Genomic DNA, 26,236 nt, shown 5'->3' with positions numbered 1-26,236 from the left:
GGTAGTAACTTGATCTGAAGTTTCATGATCATCATCGTTAACTTCCTCACTAATTGGTGTAGCTATCACTGGAACTGATTTCTGTGATGAACTACTTTCCAATTTCGGAGAAGGTACAATTACCTCATCAAGTTCTACTTTCCTCCCACTCAGTTCTTTCGAGAGAAACTCCTTCTCTAGAAAGGATCCATTCTTAGCAACAAATATCTTGCCTTTGGATCTGTGATAGAATGTGTACTCAATAGTCTCCTCTTGGTATCCTATGAAGACGCATTTCTCCGATTTGGGTTCGAGCTCATCAGGTTCAAGCTTTTTCACATAAGCACCGCAGCCCCAAACTTCAAGGAACGACATCTTAGGTTTCTTGCCAAACCACAGTTCATATGGTGTCGTCTCAACGGATTTAGATGGTGCCCTATTTAATGTGAATGCAGTCGTCTCTAAAGCATAACCCCAAAAAGATAGTGGTAAATCGGTAAGAGACATCATAGATCGCACCATATCTAATAAAGTAAGGTTACAATGTTCGGACACACCATTATATGGTGTGGTGTTCCAGGTGGCGTGAGTTGCGAAACTATTCCACATTGTTTCAAATGAAGACCAAACTCATAACTCAAATATTCACCTCCACGATCAGATTGTAGAAACTTTATTTTCTTGTTACGATGATTTTCCTCTTCACTATAAAATTCTTTGAACTTTTCAAATGTTTCAGACTTATGTTTCATTAAGTAGATATACCCATATCTGCTCAAATCATCTGTGAAGGTCAGAAAATAACGATACCCGCTGCGAGCCTCAACACTCATCGGAACGCATACATCAATATGTATTATTTCCAATAAGTTAGTTGCTCGCTCCATTGTTCCGGAGAACGGAGTATTTAGTCATGTTTCCCATGAGGCATGGTTCGCAAGCATCAAGTGATTCATAATCAACTGATTCAAAAAGCCCATCAGCATGGAGTTTCCTCGTGCGCTTTACACCAATATGACCTAAACGGCAGTGCCACAAATAAGTTGCACCATAATTATTAACTCTGCATCTTTTGGCTTTAATATTATGAATATGTGTATCACTACAATCAAGATTCAACAAAAATAGACCACTCGTCAAGGGTGCATGACCATAAAAGATATTACTCATATAAATAGAACAACCATTATTCTCTGATTTAAATGAATAACTGTCTCGCATCAAACAAGATCCATATATAATGTTCATGCTCAATGCTGGCACCAAATAACAATTATTTAGGTATAAAACTAATCCCGAAGGTAGATGTAGAGGTAGCGTGCCGACGGTGATCACATCGACTTTGGAACCATTTCCCACGCACATCGTCACCTCATCCTTAGCCAATCTTCGTTTAATCCGTAGCCCCTATTTTCAGTTGCAAATATGAGCAATAGAACCAGTATCAAATACCCAGGCGCTACTACGAGCATTAGTAAAGTACACACCAATAACATGTATATCAAATATACCTTTCACTTTGCCATCCTTCTTATCCGCCAAATACTTGGGGCAGTTCTGCTTCCCATGACCAGTCCCTTTGCAGTAGAAGCACTTAGTTTCAGGCTTAGGTCCAGACATAGGCTTCTTCCCGGGAGTAGCAACTTGCTTGCTATTCTTCTTGAAGTTCCCCTTCTTCCCTTTGCCCTTTTTCTTGAAACTAGTGGTCTTGTTAACCATCAACACTTGATGCTCCTTCTTGATTTCTACCTCCGCAGCCTTTAGCATTGAGAAGAGCTCGGGAATTGTCTTTTCCGTCCCTTGCATATTATAGTTCATCACGAAGCCTTTATAGCTTGGTGGCAGTGATTGAAGAACTCTGTCAATGACACTATCATCAGGAAGATTAGCTCCCAGCTGAGTCAAGTGGTTATGGTACCCAGACATTCTGAGTATGTGTTCACTGACAGAACTGTCCTCCTCCATCTTGCAGCTATAGAACTTGTTGGAGACTTCATATCTCTCAACTCGGGCATTTGATTGAAATATTAAATTCAACTCTTGGAACATTTCATATGCTCCATGACGTTAGAAACGTCTTTGAAATCCCGATTCTAAGCCGTAAAGCATGGCACCTTGAACTATCGAGTAGTCATCAGCTTTAGTCTTCCGAACGTTCATAATGTCCGGAGTTGCTCTTGCAGCGGGCCTTGCACCTAGCGCTGCTTCCAGGATGTAATTCTTCTATGCAGCAATGAGGATAATCCTCAAGTTACGGACCCAGTCCGTGTAGTTGCTACCATCATCTTTCAACTTAGCTTTCTCTAGGAATGCATTAAAATTCAAGGGAATGGTAGCACGGGCCATAGATCTAGAACAACATAGATATGCAAAAACTATCAGGTACTAAGTTCATGATAAGTTAAACTTCAATTAATCATATTACTTAAGAACTCACACTTAGATAGACACGTCTATCCCTCTAGTCATCTAAATGAGCACGTGATCCATATCAACTAAACCATGTCCGATCATCACGTGAGATGGAGTAGTTTCAATGGTTAACATCTCTATGTTGATCATATCTTCTATATGATTCACGTTCGACCTTTCGGTGTCAGTGTTCCGAGGCCATATCTTCATATGCTAGGCTCGTCAAGTTTAACCCGAGTATTCTACACGTGCAAAACTGGCTTGAACCCATTGTATGTGAACGTAGAGCTTATCACACCCGATCATCACATGGTGTCTTGGCACGAAGAACTGTAGCAACGGTGCATACTCAGGGAGAACACTTATACCTTGAAATTTAGTGAGGGATCATCTTATAATGCTACCGACGTACTAAGAAAAATAAGATGCATAAAAGATAAACATCACATGCAATCAAAATATGTGACATGATATGGCCATCATCATCTTGTGCCTTTGATCTCCATCTCCAAAGCACTGTCATGATCAATAACGTCACCGGTTTGACACCTTGATCTCCATCGTAGCGTTTTTGTCGTCTCGCCAACTATTGCTTCTATGACTATTGCTACCGCTTAGTGATAAAGTAAAGCAATTACATGGCGATTGCATTTCGTACAATAAAGCGACAACCATAAGGCTCCTGCCAGTTGCCGATAACTTTTACAAAACATGATCATCTCATACAATAACGTATATCACATCATGCCTTGACCATATCACATCACAACATGCCCTGCAAAAACAAGTTAGATGTCCTCTACTTTGTTGTTGCAAGTTTGACATGGCTGCTACGGGCTTCTAGCAAGAACCGTTCTTACCTACGCATCAAACCACAACGATTTTTCGTCAAGTGTGTTGTTTTAACCTTCAACAAGGACCGGCCGTAGTCAAACTCGTTTCAACTAAAGTTGGAGAAACAGACACCCGCCAGCCACCTGTGTCCAAAGCACGTCGGTAGAACCGGTCTCATGAACGTGGTCATGTAATGTTGGTCCGGGCCGCTTCATCCAACAATACCACCGAATCAAAATAAGACATTGGTGGTAAGCAGTATGACTATTATCGCCCACAACTCTTTGTGTTCTACTCATGCATATCATCTACGCATAGACCTGGCTCGGATGCCACTGTTGGGGAACGCAGCATGCAATTTCAAAAAACATTCCTACGCTCACGCAAGATCTATCTAGGAGATGCATAGCAATGAGAAGGGGAGAGTGTGTCCACGTACCCTCGTAGACCGAAAGCGGAAGCGTTAGGTTAACGCGGTTGCTGTAGTCGAACGTCTTCACGATCCAAGTACCGAACGTACGGCACCTATGAGTTCAGCACATGTTCAGCTTGATGACGTCCCTCGAACTCTTGATCCAGGAGAGGGTCGAGGGAGAGTTCCGTCAGCACGAGGGCATGGTGACGGTGATGGTGATGTGATCCGCACAGGGCTTCGCCTAAGCACTACGACACTATGACCGGAGGAGTAAACTATGGAGGGGGCACCGCACATGGCTAAGAGACCTTGATGTGCCTTTGGGGTGCCCCGGCCCTGTATATAAAGGAGAGGGGGAGGAGGTGGCCGGCGAGGAGGAGGCGCTCCAAGAGGGGGGAGTCCTACTAGGACTCCACTCCTAGTAGGATTCGCCCCCCTTCCTTCCAACGGAGAGGGGGAAAGGGGAAAGAGGGGAGAGGGAGAAGGAAAGGGGGCAGCACCCCCACCCCTTGTCCAATTTGGATTGGGCATGGGGGAGGCGCGTGCCACCTCTTGTGGCCTGCCTCCCTCTCTCCACTATGGCCCATGAGGCCCATTAACTTTCCCTCGGGGTTCCGGTAACCTCCCGGTACTCCAAAAAATTCCCGAACCTCTTCGGAACCATTCCGGTGTCCGTATATAACCTTCCAATATATCAATCTTCACCTCTCGACCATTTCGAGACTCCTCGTCATGTCCGTGATCTCATCCGGGACTCGGAACAAACTTTGCTCACCAAAACACACAACTCATAATACAAATCGTCATCGAACGTTAAGCGTGCGGACCCTACGGGTTCGAGAACTATGTAGACATCACCGAGACACATCTCTGGTCAACAACCAATAGCGGAACCTGGATGCTCATATTGATTCCTACATATTCTACGAAGATCTTTATCGGTCAAACCGCATAACAACATACGTCATTCCCATTGTCATCGGTATGTTACTTGCCCGAGATTCGATCGTCGGTATCATCATACCTAGTTCAATCTCGTTACCGGCAAGTCTCTTTACTCGTTCCGTAATGCATCATCCCGCAACTAACTCATTAGTCACATTACTTGCAAGGCTTGTAGTGATGTGCATTACCGAGAGGGCCCGGAGATACCTCTCCAATAAACTGAGTGACAAATTCTAATCTTGATCTATGCCAACCCAACAAACACCTTCGGGTACACCTGTAGAACATCTTTATAATCACCCAGTTACGTTGTGACGTTTGATAGCACACAAGGTGTTCCTCCGGTATTCGGGAGTTGCATAATCTCATAGTGAGAGGAATATGTATAAGTCATGAAGAAAGCAATAGCAATAAAACTTAAACGATCATAATGCTAAGCTAACAGATGGGTCTTGTCCATCACATCATTCTCTAATGATGTGATCCCGTTCATCAAATGACAACACATTTCTATGGTCAGGAAACTTAACCATATTTGATTAATGAGCTAGTCAAGTAGAGGCATACTAGGGACACTCTGTTTTGTCTATGTATTCACACATGTACTAAGTTTCCGGTTAATACAATTCTAGCATGAATAATAAATATTTATCATGATATAAGGAAATATAAATAACAACTTTATTATTGCCTCTAGGGCATATTTCCTTCACACGTCTTCCTACGTTTTATAGTGGCTTGTCATCCTCATCATCAACCCAAGATCATGTCATTTTCATCCTAGCCCAAATCTCAATACTTTTTTGGGAATATTCCTTTTCTATTACATGAATAGCACTTTAAGCCCTAGGTTGTGAAGCAACCTATATTTCTATCATTCCCAAAATTCCCAAATAATTTTCATAAATTTTTTGGGTCCTATCTTCCTCAAATATGGCAGAACATTTCATTGTCATGTTCAAAAATAATCCTCCAATAATTCTTTTCCTATGCTGCCCTAAATGGCACTTTGTGAAGGAAGTTCTATTTATATTTGCTTGATTGACTCCAAACTTTTTGGACATCTTTTCCTGTCCATATAATTGCACCATGTCAAAATTCAACTCAATTTGCCTAGTAAATATTCCTGGGCAAATTTCAAAGTTCCTACCTAAGGGAAGTCATTGTGAAGGAAGTACAAGCTAGGCATATCCAAATGAGTTGAAAGTTTGGAAGGTCCTTCATGTGATCAAATCATCACCCTCCACCAAATTTGAGCTCATGTAACTCATCTATGTGAGCCCAGCTCCAAATCCTGGTTTCTGGTCAGATTTTCAGTTTGTGAAGCAACTATATTTTATATTGCTTCATTTAAGCTGAAAATTTTCCAGGGCATTCTCCTATCCATATGAACTCTCTCCACCAAGTTTTGGCTCAATCCATCTAACCAATTGCCCTGTGCAATTTTTCCAAGTTTCTGGCGAGAGAGATGCTTTATGAAGCAAGTGCCACTTTGGTATTTCCAAATAGCCTGAAAGTTTTTGGGCATCCTCATATTCTGAAATAATTGGGCCATGACCATTTTCAGCTTATTTCATGCACTTAAGTGAGTGTTTCTTCATAATTCCCAAATCTGACCAGTAGGGCCCTCTCTACAGCAAGTACACTCTGGAGAGCTCCATTTAATTTTATATTTGACCACCACAGTTACCTTAGCTTGTGATCAAGCTAGGCCAAAGCTCAGAGTCATTGCACTGTTCTAGCTCTCACAATTCACATCAAACAGGCTGCTGCTGAAATGTTTTGGCTCCTCCTCCAAATCTCTTCTTTGCCCCTGGACCGATTTCTTTCTTCATTTGGACTATATAAGGGCACCAAGGTCTATTAACTAGATATGATCTGGCCGATCACCTGGCATCGCGTATGCTAGTTCACGTGGTGACCACGGGTCGCGACCAGCCAAACTCGTACCTTGGCACGTTGTCGCCGCTGTTCCCGTTGTTTCCCACCTCGTCTCGACACCAAACCTTGTCCAGGAGATAGCCTGTGCTCGACTGCATCGCCCTGCATCACTGCCCCGACCTGCATCACTATGGTGTGGTCGCCGTCGTCGTGCCCGTGACATGTCCCGCTCTGCGCCTCCATTGGCGTCGAGCTGGAGCTCTCTAGAGCATCCCCGAGCCCTCCCCTGGCCTATATATAGCATGCCCGAGCTCCTCCGCACCTCACTCATCCCTCCCCTGCCTCATTTGACCATCGGAGTCGCCCAATCTCGTCGTTCTTCTCGGACCACCGTGGCCATCGCGGGAGTTCATCTTCTTTCCGGCGAGCCTAGCCCTCCTCTCTCCATTCCACCACCACCAATGTCTTCCTCCCTCTCTGGTGCACCTCCCACCCACTCATTCATCGCTGGAGTGCCCTTGGCAGCGTCTCCTAAGCGCGGTCACCGCCCGACCTCTTGGTCAGCTCCTCATCCGACCACCTCGAGCCCCTCCAGCCTTCCCCGACCTCACCACCATCCTCCCCGTGCTCCGCAGAAGCTCCCCGTCCACTTGCTCCCTCGCGGAGCGCCTGCATCATCGTCAACCTCCACCATCGGCCGCCTCTGCCTCCTCTCGGTTCCTCTCCGCCCCCGCATTCTCCACTCCTCCCCGTCGGCCGCCTCTCCTTTGAACGGGTGCGGGGCAGCACCGCGCACCCGTCGGTGCCCTCGCCTCGGCCAACGGTGGCCGGATCAGCCCGCCGCATCACCGGCCGTCACCCTGCCTCGCCTCGGCTCTGTCTCGCTCGGGGCAAAGCGAGTGAGGAAGAAGACGAGCCACTTGGCCCCCCTGTCCCCCTGGGCCTGCGTGTAAGCCTCTCCACCCTGGGCTCATCTAACTTAAGTGGAGGCGCATTCTCTGGAATGCATTTTCATTTAAGTGAAAGCGTATTTTTCTTCTTCTTCAGCCCAAAGTGCATTTTCCCTGTTCTGAAAGCGTATTCTCTGAAATACGTTTTCTGTTTTTCCTCCCAGGGACTTGTTGGTGATGAAAATATTCACAAATAGGTCCATAATCTTCTACACCTCATAACTTCGCAACCGTGACTCCGACTGAGGTGAAACCAACGCTCACTTCTTCATCTCGTTGAGCTCTTTCTGTTGGTATCATTTTCATAAGGTCTTCACACTGTGAAAATGACCACGATGCCCTTGCCCTATTCAGCCCCCTTCGAGGGAGAAGACGTCCGGCGTTTCATTCCGCGGCTTCACCGCACTTCTTCCCGGAGTCTCCGTGACCCCCAGGCAAGCCACAGCAACCACTTGCATGATAGCCATGCAGTAGCCATGGTTTCTACTTGAATATTTAATAAAATTTTGCCTGTTATCTGCCTGCTTGTTTGCTACTACTATCGTTGTTTCGATTATGCTCGTGATTTCATGTTCACCTTCATGCTATGTTCCCATGCATCTCGTTATCTTGTACTACTTGCTAGTATTATTTTCATATGTTATGCTTGGTAGTACATGCTAGTAGTAGTGATGTTCTTCCTGATGCATACTTGCCATCTGGTGCTATGCATGTTCCGTTGCATCTAGTTGGTTAAATGCTTGCATGGAAGTATTATCGTTATGTTCTTGCATGGCATTTATTGTTGATACTAGGGATTATGATATGCTATGAGTAGTTTTATATTTGTGATATTCTTGCTCGTTAGTATGCCATGCTCATTTGGATAAATGCTTCCATTGTTGTTATGCTCGAGGATTATGTTGCACCTCCATGCTTATATTGATATCATGCTCATGAATTGTAATTGCATCATGTTATTTTATTATGAACAGCAAGATAAAAATGTTCATTGTATTAAAAGTAATCACTAAGTAATTGTCATATAATAAGAAAAATCTTTAGAAGTAATTGGATGCTCCTAACCTATTTAAAACAGGGTCAACAACACTAAATATGGCCTTTTCAAAATTTACAAAAGGCTAGACATTTTCCAGTTGACCCCAAACTTTGTGGACAGCCCCATAATATTGCAGAGTATTTATGGGACAAGTCTCATATTTATCAAAACTCTTTCTAGTATTAATATAAAGTACGAAGGGGAGAAAAAATATAAAACAGATAGGCAAAAAGGAATAAGGTAAGACTTACCTGTTGGACTGGGCCGCAAGAGTGCACGGCCCATCCCGCACCTCCCCGTCGTTCCCCGCGACGGATAAGGCCACCCCGCATCCCCCTGCTAACCCTAACGCCCACACTCCCCTCGTTTGCTCTCCTCTTCCCTCTTCCTCTCGCACGAGCCGACCGAGCTCGGCCGTCACCGCGTCGCCGTCGTTAACGTGCACCGGAGCTTCCCCGAGCTACAAGAAGGTGCCCAGGAGCCTCGTCGCCCTCGTCTCCTTCGTCCTCGCCTGTGGATCGAGGCCAAAACGACGCGTAGCTTCGTCCTCGGGTCGTCTTCCCCGCCACGGCAACCGCAACCCCGCCGCTCGATCCGCCGCTCAATCCGCCGTCGTCTGCTCACCCCGGCATCCCCAAGCCCTCCCTGAGCACCGCAGTGAGCAACCCCTTCGATTCCCCCTCTCCTCTGCCTCGATTCGGTCGCCGTTTGCCATCCCTGAGCGCATCCGAGCTCACGTGTATGCGTACGTGTGCGTGCATGAGCTGCTGCTGCTTAACTGTCGTCCGCTGCTGCGGCATACTGCTGCTGCCCTCGCCCGCACGTCCTCTTTCCGCGCCGCAAACCCCCGGCCCTGCCTGCTGTTGCTTACGGCGCCGCCGCTGCTGTTAGTTGCTTCTGTCACCGTCGCTGCTGGTTGCTGCCTGCCGCTGCTATCGCTCACCTCACCGCGACACTACCACTGCTCAGCACCGCGCCCGCGTCCCGCGCGTCCTGGCCTCGCGCCACACCGGCGCCCGCCTCTGCGAGCCGACACATCATCCGCCCCTGCTGCCCCTTCGCCTACTGCCTCCCCGCGTGCGTGCTACATGCTGCTGGCGCGTACTACTCTTGCTAATGGGCTGCTACTCTTTTGTACTACTACTGCTTGTTCTACTGCGTCTGCTCGCTAGCTATTGCTGCTAATCGCCGGCTGCTGTTGCTTGCCTACAGAGGTTGATGCTCGCCCATGGCTACTACGGCTGCAGCTGTTGCATTTGTCCAGGAGGCCGGCTCATTAATTAGATTAGTCTAGGATTAGGTAGGTTAGTCAAATTGCTTAATTAATAATGTGTGGATGACATATGGGTCCACCTAATTAGATTAGATAAGTCATTTAGAATTTAATAAAATTCTGACATGTGGAAGCCCAACACTGTTCACTCTGACCAGTAAATTTTACTTGGTCAATTCGGATTAATTAAATATAATAATTTCAGAAATTCCTGAATATTATTAAAACTTTAAAAATTAATACAAAATAATTCGTAACTCCGATGAAAATATTTTGTACATGAAAGTTGCTCAGAAAGACGAGACAAATCTGAATATGCAGCCCGTTCGTCTGCCACACAATCCTAGCATAGCAAACATGCAATCATCCCCTTCGTTTCATCTGTCCGAAAATGCCAAACTTCGGGGAAACATTCCCGGATGTTATCCCTCTTTGTCTATATCAGCGAGCACTGTGATAGGTCACCCCTAGCACTGAGTATTGTCATGATATGTTTGGTGATCCTTTGTTTGGTCCGTATTTACTGTTTCTTCCCCCTTTTCTTCTTCGGTAGACCCCAAGACCGACACTGATACCCCTAAGTACGACTACGTCGACGACGACCCTTCCTTCTCAACCGAGCTTCTAGGCAACCAAAGCCGCCTTGGTCAACTAGATATTGCCCACTCTCTTCTCTCTTATTCTTGCATTAGGTTTGCTACTGTTGTTGATTAGATAGCTCCTATTCTCTTGCATAGCCTGTCATTGTTGCTACAACTGTTGATACCTTTACCTGCTATCTTAAATGCTTAGTATAGGATGCTAGTTTATCATCAGTGACCCTACATTCTTGTCCATCTGTCATGCTATACTATCTGGCCGTGATCAATCGGGAGGTGATCACGGGCATATTTTATACACTACTATACATGATACATTGTGGTGACTAAAGTCGGGTTGGCTCGTAGAGTACCCGCAAGTGATTCCGATGTGGGGGCTAAAAGGACAGGTGGTTCCATCCCGGTAGTGGTGGGCTTGTGTTCCCGACGGCCCCCGACTGTTACGTTTTGGTGGAGCGACATGGCAGGTTGTGACCAACTAGTAGACAGGTGGGCCTGATCGCTGGTCGGCGTCTGCGGATACTTCAAATAACACGCTTAACGAGATTTGGATATTTGATCTGAGTCTGGCTACGAGCCTATACGTACTAACCAACTACGCGGGAACAGTTATGGGCACTCGACGTCGTGGTATCAGCCGAAGCCTTCTTGACGTGAGCGACTGAGCGGCGCGTGCGAGGTTGCACTGCATAACGCAACTTCCTATGTAATGGAGGTTGCTAGGTCTGCTCACTGGCCGCCCACATAACATGCAGGAGTGCAATGGGCGATGGGCCCAGACCCCTGCGCGCTTAGGATTAGACCGGTGTGCTGACCTCTCTGTTGTGCCTAGATAGGGCTGCGACGTGTTGATCTTCTGAGGCCAGGCATGACCTAGGAAAGTGTGTCCGGCCAGAGGGATCGAGCGTGTTTGGTAATGTGGTGCACCCCTGCAGGAAGTTTATCTATTCGAATAGTCGTGTCCCTCAGTAAAAGGATGACCCGGAGTCATATTTTGACCTTATGACAACTAGAACCGGATTCTTAATAAAACACACCCTTACAAGTGCCAGATACAACCCAGTGATCGCTCTCTCACAGGGCGACAAGGAGAGGATCGTCGGGTAGGATTATGCTATATGTTGTTACTTGGTGAACTTACCAGCTACTCTCTTCTATATGCTTCAAGATGGAGGCTGCCAGAAGCGTAGTCTTTGATAGGACTAGCTATCCCCCTCTTATTCTGGCATTCTGCAGTTCAGTCCACAGATACTACCCATTTCATTGATACCGATGCATATGTAGTGTAGATCCTTGCTTGCGAGTACTTTGGATGAGTACTCACGGTTGCTTTGCTACCCCTTTTCCTCCTTTTTCCATTCTTCTCGGATGATGCAACCAGATGGTGGAGCCCAGGAGCCAGATGCCACTGCCGATGACTACTGCTACCCCGCCGGAGCCTACTACTACATGGAGTCTGCCGACGACCAAGAGTAGTTTAGGAGGATCCCAGGTAGGAGGCATGCGCCTCTTCGATCTGTATTCATGTTTGTGCTAGCCATCTTATGGCACCTTGTTTAACTTGTGTCTGTACTCAGATAACGTTACTTCCGCTGACTCTTTTATGATCAAGCTTATATATTTGAGCCCTCGAGGCCCCTGGCTTGTAATATGAAGCTTGTATGATCTTTAATTTGTGTCTAGAGTTGTGTTGTGATCCCTACCCACGAGTCCCTGATCTTGGTCGTACACATTTCCGTGCATGATTAGTGTATGATTGAATCGGGGGCGTCATAAGTTGGTATTAGAGCCGACTGCATGTAGGAATCCCCCTTCCAAACTCCTTGGCCGAAGTCGAGTCTAGTCATTGCGAAACTTTTACTAACATGGGTGTATGGCTTACGGGCCCACGTCGCCATTGGGTGGTATTAGGATCTTTTATTCCTCGTCTATACTCTGGGACTCTGATCTCTTTTCTATTCGGGTAAAATGATTTTACTAACTCTAACTTTAGGTTCTCGTAAATACTTCCTCCCTAAGAGCCGCTCATTGCCAATGATGACTTGAATCACTAGAGGATTCTAAAGATACTCTCCGATTGTTGGGGAACGTAGTAATTTCAAAAAAAATCCTACGCACACGCAAGATCATGGTGATGCATAGCAACGAGAGGGGAGAGTGTATCCACGTACCCGGAAGCGTTAGCACAACGCGGTTGATGTAGTCGTACGTCTTCACGATCCGACCGATCAAGTACCGAACGCACGGCACCTCCGAGTTCAGCACACGTTCAACTCGATAACGTCCCTCGAACTCCGATCCAGCCGAGCTTTGAGGGAGAGTTCCGTCAGCACGACGGCATGGTGACGATGATGATGTTCTACCGACGCAGGGCTTCGCCTAAGCACCGCTATGATATGATCGAGGTGGATTATGGTGGAGGGGGCACCGCACACGGCTAAGAGATCCAAGGGATCAATTGTTGTGTCTAGGGGGTGCCTCCCTCCCCGTATATAAAGGAGTGGAGGAGGGGGAGGGGGCCGGCCACCCTTGGCGCGCCCCATGAGGAGTCCTACTCCCACCGGGAGTAGGACTCCCCCCTTCCATGTTGGAGTAGGAGAGGAGAGGGAAGGAGAGAGAGGGGGAAAGGAAAGGGGGGGCGCCGCCCCCCTCTGTTGGTGTACAAAAAGAGGGGTGCGTTTTTGTACCCCTATACCTGTGCACGGGCAGTCGGAGCCGCGCCTACGGTCACGCCAAGCAGAACAGGGGAGGTGAGCCAAGGTTAGACCAAAGCCCAAGATAATAAGAGCAACGCCAAGGCCAAGACCACAAAGAGCAGAGGGACGAAGCAGGTTCCCCCGGCAAGACCCTTGCCGGGACAGCCTCAGCAGCCCCGGCAAGATCCTTGCCGGGACAGCTCGCCCCACACCAACAGAGCGAGCCACCCTTGAGCCCACGGTCCCCGACGCCATCATCCACATTGGGCCAGGGCTCGGGAGGCACCTCCGTGGTGGCATGCAGATCTTTGTGAAGACATATTCAAGATCAGATGAGGATTAGAAGACGACGATCCTCGGCAAGATCCTTGCCGAGGAAGACCACCAGACCCCCGGCAAGGCCCTTGCCGGGGACGACAGCGCGCCACGGCAAGACCCTTGCCGGGCCACACGGCAAGACCCTTGCCGGGCCACCCGGCAAGGCCCTCACCAAGGACGCCAGCAGGGCCACCGCCAGGCCCACGCCAACCAAGCTTCCACCGCCGTTCACATGCAGCTGCCAGCCCAACCAGCTGGACGGGCACCTGCGTGGCAACATGCAGCTTCCAGGCCAACTCATCGAGCACCAGCGTGGCGGCATGCAGATCTTCGTGAAGGCTCCGCCACTGCGCCACCTCAGCTGGCTGCCTGCCTACATGGTACCACACGCCTCACTGGCCAGGGCGCGTGTCAAAGCGAGGAGGAGCAGCGACGGACAGGACGGGCCTCGCCCCCGTCCCCAATAAAGCAAGGGGACACCTAAGCTATGCATTAAATGCGTCTTGTCCTGTAATACGAGCGATAAGCTTAGGGCACTGTACGCCTTTCCACCTCCTGTGTGCCACTGTGGCAGCCCCTTTCGACTATAAAAGGAGGCCCATGGCATACTGGAGACGGATTCGGCTCTTTCGAACCACACACTGACCACAGCTAGTTCGAGAGCTCAAGAACTCTCTTAAATACACCCACCAAAGCAGGACTAGGGTTTTACGCATCCTCGCGGCCCGAACCTGGGTAAACGATCCTTGTGCTGGCTACTAACCCTGCTCTTCTCGCAACCCCGCGCCCCGGCAACCGTAGTAGGGATTCTTGTGATCCCATAGGTGTCGTTCCACACCGACACCCTCCTTGTCCAATTCGGACTTGGGGGGGAGGGGCGCGCGGCTGCCCCTTGGCCGCCTCTCCTCTTCCACCACTTGGGCCCATGAGGCCCAATAACCTCCGGGGGGGTTCCGGTAACCCCCCGGTAGTCCGGTATATATCCGATAACCCCCGGAACTATTTCGTTGTCCGAATATAGTCGTCCAATATATCAATCTTCATGTCTCGACCATTTCGAGACTCCTCGTCATGTCCGTGATCACATCCGGGACTCCGAACTACCTTCAGTAGATCAAAACACATAAACTCATAATATAACCGTCGTCGAACTTTAAGCGTGCGGACCCTACGGGTTCAAGAACTATGTAGACATGACCGAGACACGTCTCCGGTCAATAACCAATAGCGGAACCTGGATGCTCATATTGGCTCCACTTATTCTACGAAGATCTTTATCGGTTAAACCGCATAACAACATACGTTGTTCCCTTTGTCATCGGTATGTTACTTGCCCGAGACTCGATCGTCGGTATCTCAATACCTAGTTCAATCTCGTTACCGGCAAGTCTCTTTACTCGTTCCGTAATACATCATCCCGCAACTAACTCATTAGTTGCAATGCTTGCAAGGCTTAAGTGATGTGCATTACCGAGTGGGCCCAGAGATACCTCTCCGACAATCGGAGTGAAAAATCCTAATCTCGAAATACGCCAACCCAACAAGTACCTTCGGAGATACCTGTAGAGCACCTTTATAATCACCCAGTTACGTTGTGACGTTTGGTAGCACACAAAGTGTTCCTCCGGTAAACAGGAGTTGCATAATCTCATAGTCATAGGAACATGTATAAGTCATGAAGAAAGCAATAGCAACATACTAAACGATCAAGTGCTAAGCTAACGGAATGGGTCAAGTCAATCACATCATTCTCCTAATGATGTGACCCCGTTAATCAAATGACAACTCTTTGTCTATGGCTAGGAAACATAACCATCTTTGATCAACGAGCTAGTCAAGTAGAGGCATACTAGTGACTCTCTGTTTGTCTATGTATTCACACATGTATCATGTTTCCAGTTAATACAATTCTAGCATGAATAATAAACATTTATCATGATATAAGGAAATAAATAATAACTTTATTATTGCCTCTAGGGCATATTTCCTTCAGTCTCCCACTTGCACTAGAGTCAATAATCTAGATTACACAGTAATGATTCTAACACCCATGGAGCCTTGGTGCTGATCATGTTTTGCTCGTGGAAGAGGCTTAGTCAACGGATCTGCAACATTCAGATCTGTATGCATCTTGCAAATCTCTATGTCTCCCACCTGGACTTGAACCCGGATGGAGTTGAAGCGTCTCTTGATGTGATTGGTTCTCTTGTGAAATCTGGATTCCTTTGCCAAAGCAATTGCACCAGTATTGTCACAAAAAAAATTCATTGGACCCGATGAACTAGGTATGACACCTAGATCGGATATGAACTCCTTCATCCAGACTCCTTCATTTGCTGCTTCCGAAGCAGCTATGTACTCCGCTTCACATGTAGATCACGCTACGACACCTTGTTTAGAACTACACCAACTGACAGCTCCACCGTTTAATATAAACACGTATACGGTTTGCGATTTTGAATCGTCCGGATCAGTGTCAAAGCTAGCATCGACGTAACCATTTACGACGAGCTCTTTGTCACCTCCATAAACGAGAAACATATCCTTAGTCCTTCTCAAGTATTTCAGGATGTTCTTGACCGCTGTCCAGTGATCCACTCCTGGATTACTTTGGTACCTCCCTGCTAAACTAATAGCAAGGCACACATCAGGTCTGGTACACAGCATTGCATACATGATAGAGCCTATGGCTGAAGCATAGGAACATCTTTCATTTTCTCTCTATCTTCTGCAGTGGCCGGGCATTGAGTCTTACTCAACTTCACACCTTGTAACACAGGCAAGAACCCTTTCTTTGCTTGATCCATTTTGAACTTCTTCAAAACTTTGTCAAGGTATGTGCTTTGTGAAAGTCCAATTAAGCGTCTTGATCTATCTCTATAGATCTTGATGCCCAATATATATGCAGCTTTACCGAGGTCCTTCATTGAAAAACTCTTATTCAAATATCCTTTTATGCTATCCAGAAATTCTATATCATTTCCAATCAACAATATGTCATCCACATATAATATCAAAAATGCTACAGAGCTCCCACTCACTTTCTTGTAAATACAGGCTTCTCCAAAAGCCTGTATAAAACCATATGCTTTGATGACACTATCAAAACGTTTATTCCAACTCCGAGAGGCTTGCACCGGTCCATAAATGGATCGCTATAGCTTGCACACTTTGTTAGCTCCCTTTGGATCGACAAAACCTTCCGGTTGCATCATATACAACTCTTCTTCCAGAAATCCATTCAGGAATGCAGTTTTGACATCCATTTGCCAAATTTCATAATCATAAAATGCGGCAATTGCTAACATGATTCGGACAGACTTAAGCATCACTACGGGTGAGAAGGTCTCATCGTAGTCAATCCTTTGAACTTGTCGAAAACCTTTTGCAACAAGTCGAGCTTTATAGATAGTAACATTACCGTCAGCGTCAGTCTTCTTCTTGAAGATCCATTTATTTTCGATGGCCTGCCGATCATCGGGAAAGTCAACCAAAGTCCACACTTTGTTCTCATACATGGATCCCATCTCAGATTTCATGGCCTCAAGCCATTGTGCGGAATCTGGGCTCACCATCGCTTCTTCATAGTTCGTAGGTTCGTCATGGTCTAGTAACATAACCTCCAGAACAGGATTACCGTACCACTCTGGTGCGGATCTTACTCTGGTTGACCTACGAGGTTCAATAACAACTTGATCTGAAGTTTCATGATCATCATCATTAACTTCCTCACTAATTGGTATAGACGTCACAGGAACCGGTTTCTGTGATGAACTACTTTCCAATAAGGGAGCAGGTACAGTTACCTCATCAAGTTCTACTTTCCTCCCACTCACTTCTTTCGAGAGAAACTCCTTCTCTAGAAAGGATCCATTCTTGGCAACGAATGTCTTGCCTTCGGATCTGTGATAGAAGGTGTACCCAACAGTTTCCTTTGGGTATCCTATGAAGACACATTTCTCCGACTTGGGTTCGAGCTTATCAGGTTGAAGCTTTTTCACATAAGCATCGCAGCCCCAAACTTTAAGAAATGACAACTTTGATTTCTTACCAAACCACAGTTCATAAGGCGTCGTCTCAACGGATTTTTATGGTGCCCTATTTAACGTGAATGCGGCCGTCTCTAAAGCATAACCCCAAAATGATAGCGGTAAATCAGTAAGAGACATCATCGATCGCACCATATCTAGTAAAGTACGATTACGACGTTCGGACACACCATTACGCTGTGGTGTTAAGGGTGGCGTGAGTTGCGAAACTATTCCACATTGTTTCAAATGTAGACCAAACTCGTAACTCAAATATTCTCCTCCACGATCAGATCGTAGAAATTTTATTTTCTTGTTACCATGATTTTCAACTTCACTCTGAAATTCTTTGAACTTTTCAAATGTTTCAGACTTATGTTTCATTAAGTAGATATACACATATCTGCTTAAATCATCTGTGAAGGTGAGAAAATAATGATACCCGCCGCAAGCCTCAACATTCATTGGACCACATATATCAGTATGTTTGATCTCCAATAAATCAGTTGCTCGCTCCATCGTTCCGGAGAACTGCGTTTTAGTCATCTTGCCCATGAGGCATGGTTCGCAAGTACCAAGTGATTCATAATCAAGTGATTCCAAAAGTCCATCAGTATGGAGTTTCTTCATGCGCTTTACACCAATATGACCCAAACGGCAGTGCCACAGATAAGTTGCACTATTATTATCAACTCTGCATCTTTTGGCTTCAACATTATGAATATGTGTATCACTACTATCAAGATTCATCAAGAATAGACCACTCTTCAAGGGTGCATGACCATAAAAGATATTACTCATATAAAAAGAACAACCATTATTCTCTGATTTAAATGAATAACCGTCTCGCATCAAACAAGATCCAGATATAATGTTCATGCTCAACGTTGGCACCAAATAACAATTATTTAGGTCTAATACTAATCCCGAAGGTAGATGTAGAGGTAGTGTGCCGACGGCGATCACATCGACTTTGGAACCGTTTCCCACGCGCATCGTCACCTCGTCCTTAGCCAGTGTCCGCTTAATCCATAGTCCCAGTTTCGAGTTGCAAATATTAGCAACAGAACCAGTATCAAATACCCGGGTGCTACTGCGAACTCTGGTAAGGTACACATCAATAACATGTATATCACACATACCTTTGTTCACCTTGCCATCCTTCTTATCCGCCAAATACTTGGGGCAAGTTCCGCTTCCAATGACCAGTCTGCTTGCAGTAGAAGCACTCAGTCTCAGGCTTAGGTCCAGACTTGGGTTTCTTCTCCTGAATAGCAACTTGTTTGCTGTTCTTCTTGAAGTTCCCCTTCTTCTTCTTCCCTTTGCCCTTTTTCGTGAAACTGGTGGTCTTATTGACCATCAACACTTGATGCTCCTTCTTGATTTCTACCTCCGCAGCCTTTAGCATTGCGAAGAGCTCGGGAATCGTCTTATCCATCCCTTGCATGTTATAGTTCTTCACGAAGCTCTTGTAGCTTGGTGGCATTGATTGAAGAATTCTGTCAATGACGCTATCATCCGGAAGATTAACTCCCAGTTGAATCAAGTGATTGTTATACCCAGACATTCTGAGTATATGCTCACTAACAGAACTATTCTCCTCCATCTTGCAGCTGTAGAACTTATTGGAGACTTCATATCTCTCAATCCGGGCATTTGCTTGAAATATTAACTTCAACTCCTGGAACATCTCATATGCTCTATGACGTTCAAAACGTCGTTGAAGTCCCGGTTCTAAGCCGTAAAGCATGGCACACTGAACTATCGAGTAGTCATCACCTTTGCTTTGCCAGACGTTCATAACATCTGGTGTTGCTCCTGCAGCAGGTTTGGCACCTAGCGGTGCTTCCAGGACGTAATTCTTTTGTGTAGCAGTGAGGATAATCCTCAAGTTACGGACCTAGTCCGTGTAATTGCTACCATCATCTTTCAACTTTGCTTTCTCAAGGAACACATTAAAATTCAACGGAACAACAGCACGAGCCATCTATCTACAACAAACATAGACATGCAAAATACTATCAGGTACTAAGTTCATGATAAATTTAAGTTCAATTAATCATATTATTTAAGAACTCCCACTTAGATAGACATCCCTCTAATCATCTAAGTGATCACGTGATCAAAATCAACTAAACCATAACCGATCATCACGTGAAATGGAGTAGTTTTCAATGGTGAACATCACTATGTTGATCATATCTACTATATGATTCACGCTCGACATTTCGGTCTCAGTGTTCCGAGGCCATATCTGCATATGCTAGGCTCGTCAAGTTTAACCTGAGTATTCTGCGTGTGCAAAACTGGCTTGCACCCGTTGTAGATGGACGTAGAGCTTATCACACCCAATCGTCACGTGGTGTCTGGGCACGACGAACTTTGGCAACGGTGCATACTCAGGGAGAACACTTTTATCTTGAAATTTAGTGAGAGACCATCTTATAATGCTACCGTCAATCAAAGCAAGATAAGATGCATAAAAGATAAACATCACATGCAATCAATATAAGTGATATGATATGGCCATCATCATCTTGTGCTTGTGATCTCCATCTCCGAAGCACCGTCATGATCACCATCGTCACCAGCGCGACACCTTGATCTCCATCGTAGCATCGTTGTCGTCTCGCCAACTATTGCTTCTACGACTATCGCTACCGCTTAGTGATAAAGTAAAGCAATTACAGGGCGATTGCATTGCATACAATAAAGCGACAGCCATATGGCTCCTGCCAGTTATCGATAACTCGGTTACAAAACATGATCATCTCATACAATAAAATATAGAATCATGTCTTGACCATATCACATCACAACATGCCCTGCAAAAACAAGTTAGACGTCCTCTACTTTGTTGTTGCAAATTTTACGTGGCTGCTACGGGCTGAGCAAGAACCGTTCTTACCTACGCATCAAAACCACAACGATAGTTCGTCAAGTTAGTGTTGTTTTAACCTTCTCAAGGACCGGGCGTAGCCACACTCGGTTCAACTAAAGTTGGAGAAACTGACACCCGCCAGCCACCTGTGTGCAAAGCACGTCGGTAGAACCAGTCTCGCGTAAGCGTACGCGTAATGTTGGTCCGGGCCGCTTCATCCAACAATACCGCCGAACCAAAGTATGGCATGCTGGTAAGCAGTATGACTTGTATCGCCCACAACTCACTTGTGTTCTACTCGTGCATATAACATCAACGCATAAAACCTGGCTCGGATGCCACTGTTGGGGAACGTAGTAATTTCAAAAAAAAATCCTACGCACACGCAAGATCATGGTGATGCATAGCAACGAGAGGGGAGAGAGTGTCCACGTACCCTCGTAGACCGAAAGCGGAAGCGTTAGCACAACGCGGTTGATGTAGTCGTAAATGTTCACGATCCGACCGATCAAGTACCGAACGCACGGCACCTCCGAGTTCAGCACACTTTCAACTCGATGACGTCCCTCGAACTTCAATCCAGCCGAGCTTTGAGGGAGAGTTCCGTCAGCACGACGACGTGGTGACGATGATGATGTTCTACCGACGCAAGGCTTCGCCTAAGCACCGCTACGATATGACCGAGGTGGATTATGGTGGAGGGGGGCACCGCACACGGCTAAGAGATCCAAGGGATCAATTGTTGTGTCTAGGGGGTGCCTCCCTCCCCGTACATAAAGGAGTGGAGGAGGGGGAGGGGCCGGCCACCCTTGGCGCGCCCCATGAGGAGTCCTACTCCCACCGGGAGTAGGACTCCCCCCTTCCATGTTGGAGTAGGAGAGGAGAGGGAAGGAGAGAGGGGGGAAAGGAAAGGGGGGCGCCGCGCCCCCCCTCCTTGTCCAATTCGGACTTGGGGGGGAGGGGCGCGCGGCTGCCCCTTGGCCGCCTCTCCTCTTCCACCACTTGGGCCCATGAGCCCCAATAACCTCCGGGGGGGTTCCGGTAACCCCCCGGTACTCCGGTATATATCCGATAACCCCCGGAACCATTCCGGTGTCCGAATATAGTCGTCCAATATATCAATCTTCATGTCTCGACCATTTCGAGACTCCTCGTCATGTCTGTGATCACATCCGGGACTCCGAACTACCTTCGGTACATCAAAACACATAAACTCATAATATAACCGTCATCGAACTTTAAGCGTGCGGACCCTACGGGTTCGAGAACTATGTAGACATGACCAAGACATGTCTCCGGTCAATAATGAATAGTGGAACCTGGATGCTCATATTGGCTCCCACATATTCTACGAAGATCTTTATCGGTTAAACCGCATAACAACATACGTTGTTCCCTTTGTCATCGGTATGTTACTTGCCCGAGATTCGATCGTCGGTATCTCAATACCTAGTTCAATATCGTTACCGGCAAGTCTCTTTACTCGTCCCGTAATACATCATCCCACAACTAACTCATTAGTTGCAAGCTTGCAAGGCTTAAGTGATGTGCATTACTGAGTGGGCCCAGCGATACCTCTCCGACAATCGAAGTGACAAATCCTAATCTCGAAATATGCCAACCCAACAAGTACCTTCGGAGACACCTGTAGAGCACCTTTATAATCACCCAGTTACGTTGTGACGTTTGGTAGCACACAAAGTGTTCCTCCTGTAAACGGGAGTTGCATATCTCATAGTCATAGGAACATGTATAAGTCATGAAGAAAGCAATAGCAACATACTAAACGATCAAGTGCTAAGCTAACGGAATGGGTCAAGTCAATCACATCATTCTCCTAAGGATGTGATCCCGTTAATAAAATGACAACTCTTTGTCTATGGCTAGGAAACATAACCATCTTTGATCAACGAGCTAGTCAAGTAGAGGCATACTAGTGACTCTCTGTTTGTCTATGTATTCACACATGTATCATGTTTCCGGTTAATACAATTCTAGCATGAATAATAAACATTTATCATGATATAAGGAAATAAATAATAACTTTATTATTGCCTCTAGGGCATATTTCCTTCACCGATGTTCTCCCGAGACTTTGTAACTTCGCTTTGCAATTAACTCCCACCGATATATCCTTATGGATAACTTCTTACACTACCATTTATACATTTGTTCCCAGTTGCTCTTGTTATTACAAGATGCCCCGAAATTCTCTCTACTGTTCCGAAAATCCTTTTGAGCTTACTGCCTTACAGTTCCTTGCAACATGAATACCCCCTATGGATAATTCCTCGCACATCCCGAGTATCTGTTCATCCCCAGTTGTTCATATGATTCACAAGATACATTGAACTACTATCTGATCTTCGGTAACCCTATGCCAGCTATTGCTCTACAAATACTTGTCTGCTTGCATTATGGTTACTTCCCATATGTCTAGCAATATTCATTAGTATCCTTTGAGCATTTGTTTCAATATGTTTGTGAATGGTCGCAATCATCATTCGAAACTAGAATTCGTCCCTTTGGCTGAGATGTCACTTCGTACATGAGCTGTTTCTTGACCAATCAAATTGTCGTTGATTGTACCCCTAAGTTTATTCAACTTATCATTCCTTAATTAGAGCGATTGCTTCTGATCCCTTGAATCGGAAATCATAATTCCTTTACATTTGAGCTTTGAATTAGTCTGTTGTTTCTATAAACTGATCTCCTTGCATTCTTTCTTCCTCTTGTTGAGTACCGATGCTCACATCAGATCCCTTGTAGACCACCATATCCTCTGTTGGATTTCATCCGACAACGTCCTTCATATTCAATAACCTTGTGAGCCTTTCCACGGATATATAATGCCTTTGGTAAATTGTATCATCTGCTTTGTCAACCATGCTCTACTTTCGAGCTTGTGTTATTTACTCCTGAAGTTTATGTTATATGTTCCCAAGATGCCCTATGGGATGAACATATACCTTCTCTAAAACCCTATCAACCCGAAAGTTTTCACAAGTCATACCCTTCTGGTGTTTTGCCAGATAATTTTCAACACTACAACTTCTTCGAAGACATGAAGTGAATGAAAGGTTAGGCATTGAAGAAGTGGGAGTCGACCTTGAACCTTTGCGTTCATGCCCATTGACACGATGTGGAACTTCTCATGCAAGCTTCTTGTAATAATAATTATTCCCTTGTTATAAAATCATCTTGTATTTTGTTTTGGTCCTTTGCAATCGTGGTTCTGACCATGACTGTTCTTCTTTGATCCCATTTCACGGACAAGTTAAAGCACTTGTCTTTTGCAAATCAATATGCCTGTCCAACCTCTATACTGAACTACCTCGAGTATTGCCCCCCTACTATCTCGAGGATATCATGCTATTGCACTACGTCCTATGAATTTTCTGATGAAGTGATACCTTTCCATGTCATAGTTGCTCCACAGGCTCTGGGTTGTCGTCAACCGAGACAAGCGAATAGTGAATCAATTCCCCTCCGTGATTCAGCACTCCTAGTACTTTTTTGCTGGGAAGTTTGATACTACATCACGTCATACCTATCCTAATTAGCCATATCATTGTCATGCCGACTTTAACTGTGCTACCTGGTCCTTCTTCCCGGAGCACAATTTTTTATCATGAGCTAAGTTTACGTCGATCTTCCCCATCATATCGCTTCACCTTGAACGACAAACTTGATCCCGAGTTTGTGTCGTATCTGTGGTTCCAATAACCCTTCGCTTCATCATTCATTTCACTTGATGTCATCGCCGATCGATTACATCTTCATGAAATCTCTCGACAATTGTGTCGTGATCATCATCAACAACCTGAGCTCTTCCGGGATATCAATCGAGTTCCCGATGAGAAGTACATCCTTCCCCCTCGATGATTTGTGTTACCATCGACAAGACCCTTACCTTTATTTCATCACAAACTTGTTTTGTTATGGATGCAACCGGCTATCCGGCTTGTATTATGTTCTACCTTGAAGTATTACTGTCTTTTATGCCAAGGATGTTGTGAGGATTGCTCCCCCTGTTAAGGACTCTTGGTATAGTGATACTTCTCACCATCACCATTCTTTCTTGTTCCCCGTGTTGATCCTAATCGGGATTCCAACAAGGGAATGGTGCTACTTGGATTCTGTACATCTAGCAAACTTATTACTTTGAAGTTAATGGTAGATAGTCCATTCTTAGACTATTGGTTATTGAATCACCATTCTAACATTGATCATGCTACCTATGCCCGTATTTCGGGCGCACCTTCAACCAATGTTTAATTGTGTATGTTTTCCTAGAGCATACATCATTATATCATTTGATCTGACAAATGATATCTCCGTGTTCACTCAATTGTGGAAATCCATCTTTTTGGAAACCTCAAAGAATTATCGCTGATTCCATCAGCTACCTCCTCATCCTCTTGTCAGTTTACTGATGAACTCTTGTTTCGGAACTCGCTTCCATAGTTCATTTCCCGGGAATTTTACAATGTCATCTCGTCAATCTGCGTTGCACCTTTTCTTCTCACGCATCCTGAGTCTGAGGTATTTTGACACCAATCAGATCTGAATCTCGGTCAGATATGATGGTTGGGACATATTTCCAAGAGTTATAACATTGGTCTTTAAATAACCCGATAAGGTGATGCCATGCCTAACACACCTGGCCAGAGGACCTATTGTAATTGTTTCCTTTAGCAATGTTAGCCATTCTTCCATGAGAAAATTGTAAGACTTATTCTATGAGTTGTTCCTGATGGGTCCTTTGTGTATCCAAAGTCTGACCTTTTCATGAAGACCATGTCAATGCTATCTCGAAGCATGTATGTGGTACTCCGGTCTTCAATAAGAACATTTGAAGCGCAATGCTAAATTTTCCTTACCAATTATCCAAACACCGTTGTACTGGTAATGTCATGAAATTCCTCTCCCCGTACCCAATTGGTTTTCTACTTTATATCCTCTTATGGATATCATGCTCCGTTTGTCCTTGGGAAGGATATACTCCTGAGATATGTGTTTAAACACATTTTCATTTCCATTTTTTCTGTTTAATCTGATAATCGCATTTTCCTTTCCATTGTTTTGTTTAACCTTTCTTGTAACCTGACTTAGCTGTGCAGACATAATTCCCTGCTTAGTTGAGCACCTCGTTGTACCACTCTGTCAGTAAAGACCCTGTTACTTTTGTTGATGACCTTCCGGTAACCACGGATGGACGAGAACTTTGCCTATTGGTCTGCCTCGTTCAACGAGCAGGAAAATGGTTCTCTTCGTCCCTCGCCGTTGGTACCGATGTTGTTGCCGACATAATTGACAGTCTATTATGTGTCATGCATTGCTATCATGACCGTGCATGATGAAAGCGCCCTCCCTACTTTGTAACCCACAACTCCACATGATCAAAACATGACTCTCCTGTACATACCTGTTTCAAAGTTATCCCTTGCATTTGGTTTCGTATGTAATTCGTGAGCCACCTTCCTAGTGATCTATTCTGGTATCAGATGCAATACTTATTCTCGTTGCCCTGAAACCCCTTTCACCTTCTGATTAGGCATCGAACGATTGCCTGGCCGATTCCTTATTGTACCTTCTTACTTTGCTCTCGATGTTTTCCTAAGTTACAACTCGAGAGATACCTTGGGCCCAAATCCCTGAGCTAATTACCGAATATTAGACCTTGTAGACATCTGTCTATGTAGTTTTCCCTCCTATCCTTTCGTAAGTACGATGGAGTTCCTGAAGAAAGGGTGACGACTTTGTCATGATGGCCTGAAACAGAGGAATGAAGACGTCAATGTAATGGATCGACCTCTTCGAGAAGAGCAACCAACACCAAGAAGACCCGTTAGAATTTCATAACCAAATCCCTTTCCCCTACTCCACCTCTTAAAATCTCGGGACAAGATTTCAGTAAGCACACCCTAATGGTGTCATGTCATCACAATTAATTTGCTAAACCTCACTTCGATCCAAACCGAGC

The sequence above is a fragment of the Triticum aestivum genome, chromosome 3D (assembly GCF_018294505.1).
Source record: "Triticum aestivum cultivar Chinese Spring chromosome 3D, IWGSC CS RefSeq v2.1, whole genome shotgun sequence".
Classification (NCBI taxonomy): domain Eukaryota; kingdom Viridiplantae; phylum Streptophyta; class Magnoliopsida; order Poales; family Poaceae; genus Triticum; species Triticum aestivum.
Note: the sequence above shows the minus strand (reverse complement) of the source record.